Source organism: Bubalus bubalis, chromosome 17, assembly GCF_019923935.1.
Source record: "Bubalus bubalis isolate 160015118507 breed Murrah chromosome 17, NDDB_SH_1, whole genome shotgun sequence".
In the NCBI taxonomy this organism is placed as follows: domain Eukaryota; kingdom Metazoa; phylum Chordata; class Mammalia; order Artiodactyla; family Bovidae; genus Bubalus; species Bubalus bubalis.
The window spans coordinates 72190329-72199317 of NC_059173.1; the positions used below are offsets into that span (position 1 = coordinate 72190329).

At 38.8% G+C, this 8989-nt stretch overlaps 1 pseudogene; it reads left to right on the plus strand.

The window, feature by feature from the left end:
- Positions 1-1201: 1201 nt before the first annotated feature.
- Positions 1202-2276, plus strand: LOC102391950 (annotated as a pseudogene).
- Positions 2277-8989: the final 6713 nt, after the last annotated feature.

Sequence of the window (8989 nt, forward strand, 5' to 3'; positions counted from 1 at the left end):
TGACTCTTTGTGATCCCATGAACTATACAGTCCATGGAATTCTCCAGGCTAGAATACTGGAATGGGTAGCTATTTCCTTCTCCAAGAGCTCATTCCCAACCCAGGGATCAAACCCAGGTCTCCCTCATTGCAGGCAGATTCTTTACCAGCTGAGCTACGAGGGAAGCCCACAGCATTTATTATCACTCATCTCATTTCCATTTTATAAAGAAAAAGTCTTTTTTATATTTCACCAGAGTGGGTAGCTGTTCTTTTCTCCAGGGGATCTTCCCAACCCAGGGGTCAAACCCAGATCTCCCACAATTGCAGGTAGATTTTTTACCAGCTGAGCCACCAGGGAAGCATAAGAATATTGGAGTGGGTAGCCTACTCATTCTCCAGGGATCTTCCTGGCACAGGAATCGAACCAGGGTCTCCTGTATTGCAGGCTGATTCTTTACCAGCTGAGCTAAGGGTAGCTCAAGAGATAAAAATATATGCGTTAAATAAGTTTGTAGCAATGTTTGCCTTCCATGAGTAAAGAGATTCTTTCTTTGGCACCAGACAATTCCCACAGAAAGATAATTAATATTATAACAAAACAAAAATACACATCTAGAGAACTGCTCATTAATACTTGCTTAATGTCTCACCAAATACTGAACATAACATAAGCCAAAACCAGAAACATAATTATTTTATTATGATCAATCCATGATATGCTCATTATTTATGGAACTGATACAGATACTCTTAAAACAGTCATGGTTTTGAGAAATATTAAAATTGTTATCTTGGTTTGTATCCACATGAATATTCATAGAAAATGCTTACTCCTGACGCTTACAGCCAGGTATCTCTAACATTAGAGTCTCATCCACATTATTTTGAAGAGGAGAAGACAGGTACATTCATCAAATATATTCTCTGAATTAAAGAAAGGAAGGCTCAGAGACAAGCTTGTAGAAAGTAACATGCCTCACAAATTACATTTAGATTTGGTTCAGCTTCCCAACGTTCTATACCATGTATTTGTTTTTATTGAATAATAACAGTTATGCCTTTTTAAAGAGTGCATGCATGAATGTATAATTTTCTGACTATAAAGACAATTGCAGATAGAATTGTGTTCTATCATGATATACTGCAGATGTGCAGAAGTGTTATACATCCATGTGTCCTTTTCTTAACCATTTTCTAAAAGCTTAGACAAGAACAAAGGAAAATGGATGGAAGGAATTGCTCCTCCATTACTGGATTCATTTTCTTGGGAATTACTGATAACACAAAGGACAAAGTGACCATTTTTACCATGGTTCTAATTGTTTATCTCATTGGCCACTTGGCAAATCTTGGGATGATATTCCTGATTAGGATGGATCCCCAGATGCACACACCCGTGTACTTTTTCCTTGGTCACCTCTCCTTCTGTGTCCTTTGCTATTCCACTGCAATTCATCCCAAGATGATCATGGACCTTATTTGCCAAGAACAAAGTAATCCCCTTCTATGGCTGTTGCTCTGCGATTCTAGGTCTTCTGTATGTTTTCAGATTCTGAGTGTCTCCTGCTGGCCTTGATGGCCTATGACTGGTACAAGGCCATCAGCAGCCCCTTGCTCTATGCAGTCAGCATGTCCAGCAGGGTGTGCTCCCTGCTTGCGGCTGGGGTTTACCTGGTGGGAATGGCAGATGCTCTGATACACATGACATTAGCATTCCGCTTATGTTTCTGTGGGTCAAATGTGATTAACCATTTTTTTGGTGATGTTCCTCCTCTCCTATTGCTATCTTGTTCAGATACACAGGTCAATGAGTTAATGATATTCACCATTTTTGGCTTCATAGAACTGAGTACCATTTCAGGAGTCCTTGTCTCTTATTGTTATATCATCCTTTCAGTCCTGAAGATCCACTCTGCTGAGGGGAGATTCAAAGCTTTTTCCACCTGCACCTTCCATTTAACTGCTGTGGCAATCTTCCAGGGAACTCTGCTCTTCATGTATTTCAGGCCGAGTTCTTCCTACTCTCTGCTGCTGCTGCTGCTGCTAAGTCACTTCAGTCGTGTCCGACTCTGTGCGACCCCATAGACGGCAGCCCACTAAGCTCCTCTGTCCCTGGGATTTTCCAGGCAAGAATACTGGAGTGGGTTTCCATTTCCTACTCTCTAGATCAAGACAAAACATCCTCATTGTTTTACACCCTTGTGATTCCCGTGTTAAACCCTGTGATTTACAGCTTAAGGAATGAAGATGTGAAACAGGCTCTAGTAAAATTTAAAACTAAGTTACCTTTTTAAATATCTATATCATATGTATGTGTACACATCCACACATACATAGTACTTGTTTAATTAAAAAAGTATATGACATAACACATGAGAAACATAAATTTCACAGATTCCTAAATAAAGAAGTATTTTGATTAAACCTCAATCCTAAAATATGTTACAGTTCCCCTCACAAGTCTGTTTAGTGTGTATCCAGAATTTAAATGTGGCACTGACTGTTTTATAAAAACTTTTGACTTTTCTAATTATGCTACTTTTTCATTCAAATGTTATTTCAATTTCCCTAAGACTTATTGTGCATTTATTGAGCATTTTCAGCACTTATTTCCTTTATATGTTATAGTACATCTTGTAGCTTCTGTGCTAAAATTTGTTAGTGTTAATATTAAACATTAAGGAACTAAACATTCAAGTAATTCATAATAAGACTTAAAATCATCATGAAATAAAAATTGAGGGCTATAAATCCAAAAGCAAAATGTCTAAAACTATTGCAAAAGATATGCAAAATGAAGGCAATGGCACCTCACTCCAGTACTCTTGCCTGGAAAATCCCATGGATGAAGGATCCTGGTGGGCTGCAGTCCATGGGGTCACTAAGAGTCGGACACGACTGAGCGACTTCACTTTCACTTTTCACTTGCATGCATTGGAGAAGGAAATGGCAACCCACTCCAGTGTTCTTGCCTGGAGAATCCCAGGGACGGGGAAGCCTGGTGGGCTGCCGTCTACGGGGTTGCACAGAGTCAGACAGGACTGAAGTGACTTAGCAGCATACACATATATATGTATGTGTATACATATATGCACTGTGCTGTACTTAGTTGTTCAATCATATCTGTCTCTTTGGTACTCCATGGATTGTAGCCCACCAGGCTTCTCTGCCCATGGGGATTCTCCAGTCAAGAATACTGGAGTGGGTTGCCATGCCCTCCTCTAGGGGATTTTCCCAACCTAGGATCAAACCGAGGCTTCCCACATTGCAGGCAGATTCTTTACCATCTGAGCCGCCAGGGAAGCACAAGAATACTGGGATGGGTAGCCTATCCCCTTTCCAGGGGAACTTTCTTATGCAGGAATCAAACAGGGGTCCCCTGCATTGCAGGCAGATTCTTTATCAGCTGAGCTACCAGGGAAGCTCATATGCATATATATGTGCATATATATATATATATACACACAAATACATATGGTATATACTAAGCCCTCAGTTAATTTTGCGTAACTGTGATATAATTAGCACTAAAGAACACTAAAAATGTTGTTTGCTATTTTTGATTTATTACATGTTTGCTTATTTTACAACTTTATGTCACCAGACAATAATCAGTGTTTGGATAACAGAAATGGGATGCTTAATCCTTTAGCAAAGAATGCTCATAAATCATATATATGTGTATGTTAATATATGCGTGTTTGTATGTTGTTACTTCAGTTTCAGCTATGTCTGACTCTTTGTAACCCAGTGGACTGTAGACATCTGGACTCTTCTGTCCATGGGATTCTCCAAGCAAGAATACTGGAGTGGGTTGCCATGCCCGCCTCTAGGGCATCTTCTCAATCCAGGAATCGACAACTCCATGTCTCATGTTTCCTGCATTGGCAGGTGGGTTCTTTACCACTAGTGCCACCAGGGAAGCCCATGTTAATACATGCACGTTCATGTGTGTGTGTGTGTGTGTGTATATATATATATATATATATATATATATAGCATAATTGAATATACATATTGTTTACACATGTATACAACAGTATTTTTTTTGGGGGGGGAATGCACGTGAATTGGTTGTGGACACTAACAATGGATCTATAAAGACATGCATAATGATTACATTAGAAATAAGCAGCTATGAGTTATTGATATTTACCTTTGTTCTTGTTTCCTGAAGGCTAAGCATTGAATCAGTTTGTTAAGAAAGTGAAGATATGGCCATATATTTGAAGGACCATAAGCTATGGAAAGACTTAATTATTCATTAAAATTTTAAAAGCTAAAAGCCAATGATTGTCTTAAATTTTCTCGTTGCCATTCTAAAATATCCTTATGTGAATGTATTTCAGAATGAAAGTAAAGTCGAAGAACTTGCTCTGTTATTCAAAATGTCATTTGTGAGATTTTATGGCATATTGGGGTTCCCAGATGTCTCAATTGTAAATAATCTGCCTGCCAATGCAGGAGATGCAGGAGACATGGGTTTGATCCCTGGGTCAGGAATTCCCTCTGGGGGAGGAAATTATAACCCTCTCCAGTATTTTTTCTCAGAGAATCTGACCGGCAGGCAACAGTCTCAGTTCAGTTCAGTTCAGTTGCTCCATCGTGTCCGACTCTTTGTGACTCCATGAACAGCAGCACACCTGCGGGGAGCGAGCTCTGCCCCTGGCAAAGGTCTTGAGGAAGGAGGCTTGGCATACGCAAAGGCGGGATCGAGCCTCAAGAGTCTCCCTGGAAATTCTCGAGCATCTACCCCCCAAAACCAGAGTCTGCCTACTTTCTGCTTTCACCTACACCTCTGACTTTATGGGGGGCTGTCCCCCACTACCTCTCTCTGAAAAAAGAGTTAACTTACAGCTCCAGTTAATAATGTTCCTGGGTGTGATAGTGTTTCAACCTACAAATTCCTTTGGAAGTCCTCTAGCCTGCCTGAATAGGTTTTTCCGGCCACAAGTGATTGCTCAGAGCCTCCCAACTGTGAGAGGCATGAGATGTTCTAAACTGTCTAAATACAGATTCCTTTGAGCAGTTAAAAGTTTGATTAGAAATTGTATTGGTGAAGGGATTTTCACTTGTTGGGCCAATGTTTGCTGCTAAGTCTCCATATCCCTTACCTGCTGTGTCCCTGGCAGTGTATTGATTAATATAATTGGTGTAAGTAGTAGCTTTAATGTTTGTAACCTGGGACCCTTGAGTTAATTCTTTTTCTTGTTATAGCCCACCACACCTTTGCTCTGTAGGAATGCAACTTAATCTAATGCTTTTGGAGGGTGGCTCCTGATCAATCACCTTTAGAGAAAAATAAGTTTTCTGAAGAAAGGGTCTTAAAATGTTAACAGGCCTCCGGGCCAGAAGATGATGCAAATCACCTAAGCTTTTGCATATGATAAGTTTGCAGGAAGAAAGCCTGGCTTGCTGCATGACTCTACCTCTTCCCCCATTATCCTCAATGCATAACTTAAGGTATAAAAACTACTTTGGAAAATAAAGTGCAGGCCTTGTTCACCGAAACTTGGTCTCCCCATGTCGTTCTTTCTCTTACCTTCTGGCTGAATTATTCACCCTCTCTTCTCCACTGAATTTCCTCATTGAGCTATCCTTATTCTATTACTCTTTATATCCTTAATTAACGTTTAATTAAGCAGTTGTTTCCTGATCCTCCTCAACGCCATCCCGCTTCGAATTCCCTGGATCCACCGGGGCTGGACCCCGGCACACACCAGGCCTCCCTGTCCATCACCATCTCCCGGAGTTCACTCAAACTCACATCCATCGAGTTGGTGATGCCATCCAGCCATCTCTTCCTCTGTCACCCCCTTTTCCTCCTGCCCCCAATCACTCCCATCATCAGAGTCTTTTCCAATGAGTCAACTCTTCACATGAGGTGGCCAAAGTAATGGAGTTTCAGCTTTGGCATCAGTCCTTCCAAAGAACACCCATGGCTGATCTCCTTTAGAATGGACTGGTTGGATCTCCTTGCAGTCCAAGGGACTCTCAAGAGTCTTCTCCAACACCACAGTTCAAAAACATCAATTATTTGGTACTCAGCTTTCTTTACAGTTCAACTCTCACATTTATACTTGACCACTGGAAAAACCATAGCCTGACTAGACAGACCTTTGTTGGCAAAGTAATGTCTCTGCTTCTCAATATGCTATCTAGGTTGGTCATAACTTTTCTTCCAAGGAGTAAGCGTCTTTTAATTTCATGGCTGCAGTCACCAACTGAAGGGATTTTGGAGCCCAGAAAAATAAAGCCTGACACTGTTTCCACTGTTTCCCTATCGATTTCCCATGAAGTGATGGGACCAGATGCCTACAGTCTATAGCATTGCAGAGTCAAACATGACTGAACTCACATACATGTATGGCATATTAGGAAAAATTCTCATGGTGGAGAAATACTGCAAAGAATTCTTATTTTAGATAAAAGACTTATAGGTTTCTAATCCTAGCATATTTTATCATTTTATCAAACTCTTTTGGAACTGTTGCTTATAAAAAGCAGCTTGATCAAAGCACTGTCTGAAAATTAAAGTCTAAGAAAAATAGGGTATCAATGGATTGTGATGTAACATATTATCTAATCCATCTCCCTTCATATGACAGATATTTGTTACATTATCTAAAGACTGATATGATTTGCATATTGGTCCATTTTATTGGATCTAATGTAAGTGATATGAAAAAGAAAGAAAATCTGAGCCCATCAATTGATAACCAAAAATAGAATTGCAGCAAACAACATCTAGATAATATCTGGCTTTCATGTCTGGAATTATAGAGGTTAAAGAAGAAATTATGGGAATATTTTTTAGGGAATTCATAACTCAAATAGAAGTTTGGACATGGTGTGTAAAGACTCTCCAATAATGAAATTTTACAGAAATAGGGAGCAACATATCAAAAGCCTCTGATGTATTCTAGCCAGTCTACTTCAGTCTTCATCACTATCTTTCCTTTTCTCCACATTACATCCCTCTGACATATTACTGATCTTGATGGAAAATATCTTTGTTCAAGTGCAGTATTATCAGTGACAGTGGATAATGTGTCAATATTATAGTCAAGTTTCCATTCTATAGTCCCTTTCTTCATCCTTGAATTTAAATTCTTAACGGTAAATGTGGCATGATGATAGACTCGGTTACCTATACAACACAAAGAACAGAGAGATGCATAGTGGTCATAGGCTGTATAACTACATTTGATAGAAAGAGAGCAGTAGTAATGTTCAATAAACCAATACATAAGAGGGTTTCTGTTTAAGCTGGAGGGAGTGACGTTTAACTTCACCAGAAATCTTTCTCCCTAGTTAGAAACATGCTCTGGACCAGGTAGCGATGCCACTCTAAATGGAACTCATCACTCTTCCTTTCTATCCCTCAGATCCCCCTGTGTAAAATGGGGACTTCAGCCAGATTACCTATAAGGTCCTTTTCAGATGATACAACCTGACTCTATAAAACATGACTCTACTTCTATGTAAAGCTATCCCTATTATTGGAACAGATTTGAAAAATGGAAGAAAAGAGAGTCACTTCAGCACTTCATGGTCACACAGAGAATTGTGTGGCCTGTTATTCAAATTCAGAATCTCATAGATTCCTCATAGAAGTAGATATTCAACCTTACTAGTGCTCAGGTAAATAAAACTGAAACAAAAAGTAAAGTCATACTGTATCATCTACAGAATGGCAGAATATAAGCAATTGAAATATCAACTACTGGTGAAGTTGTGAAGCACCATGGCCTTCACACACTGACAGTAGATGGAAAATTGCCACTGTGCTTGGTAGAACTCCATGGCTGAGTCTCCTATAGCTGGCTATACAAGTGTCCTAGGACCAAAAACACCATATGCCCAAGAGGGAAGAATGAATATCTTCACTAAAAGACATGGACATAAATATTCACCACAGTAGTATTTGAAATACTATAACACTGAAAATAACTAAATTTTTTCCCAGTACATTAGTACAGGACTTGACAAGCTTTTCTTTAATGCATATTTTAGGGTTTGTTGGCCATTAAATCTTAGCCACACCTACAGTTTTTTGCTATATCCCAAAAGTAACCATCTGTAATACACATACAAATGGTTATGTCCTAGGTAAAATGTCATGGATCAAGTTTACTGACTCCTGCTCTGGATTAGATAAATAACTTTATGGTAAGTTTGTATGTTGAAAAAGTAGACTGCAATGTAGATGAATGAACTACCTCTGCATACAATAACATGTGGAGAAATTTCACAAACATAATACTGAGTGAAATAAGACAGACCTAATAGTGTAAAGGCAATATGATTTCCCTGGTATATACCTCAAAAATAAACAAGCTAAACAATATGTGGTATTGAACATTAATTTGTGATGGGTGTGGGTAAAATTGCCAAGAAGCAACGAATTATTTTTTTGGGGGGGGGTCTGGTTATAGTTTCATTTCTGAAAATATTCTTGCAGTGTACTTTTTTAGGTGAAAATTTCTGTATGTATATTAGACTCTGATTTTCATTAAGCAAAGTAGATGCAATGAGAAATGGTAAGAAATCTTATTTGTATTTTTTAATCTAAAGGCCTATTGTACAAAATGAATGTTCAGTGTACATATATGATTTTAGTGTAATGCATAATTCCACAGAGTATCTCAGTGCAGTATTCATTTTTATGTTATTAGAAATGCTGCCTTGCTTATAGAATAACACTGTCTTTATTCACACACTGGCTCTCCCAGTCATTCTCTTAGCTGCATTGAGATATAATATATTTAGTACTGTATCATCCAATGAACTCTGAGTCACAGTACTCTAGGTTTGAGGAACAGAAGCTATATTCTGAAAAAAATAATTTCCTCCTCAGTACAGATTTGCCAATAGAGAACTGTCTTAATATTACCAGGAGTACCAGGAAAATCCTAGAGATTTTTTCCCACTTGCTTATATATGAGGAAGACACTTTCTTCTACAGACATGTTTTTTGATTATTTAAGATCTCCATCTTTCAGTC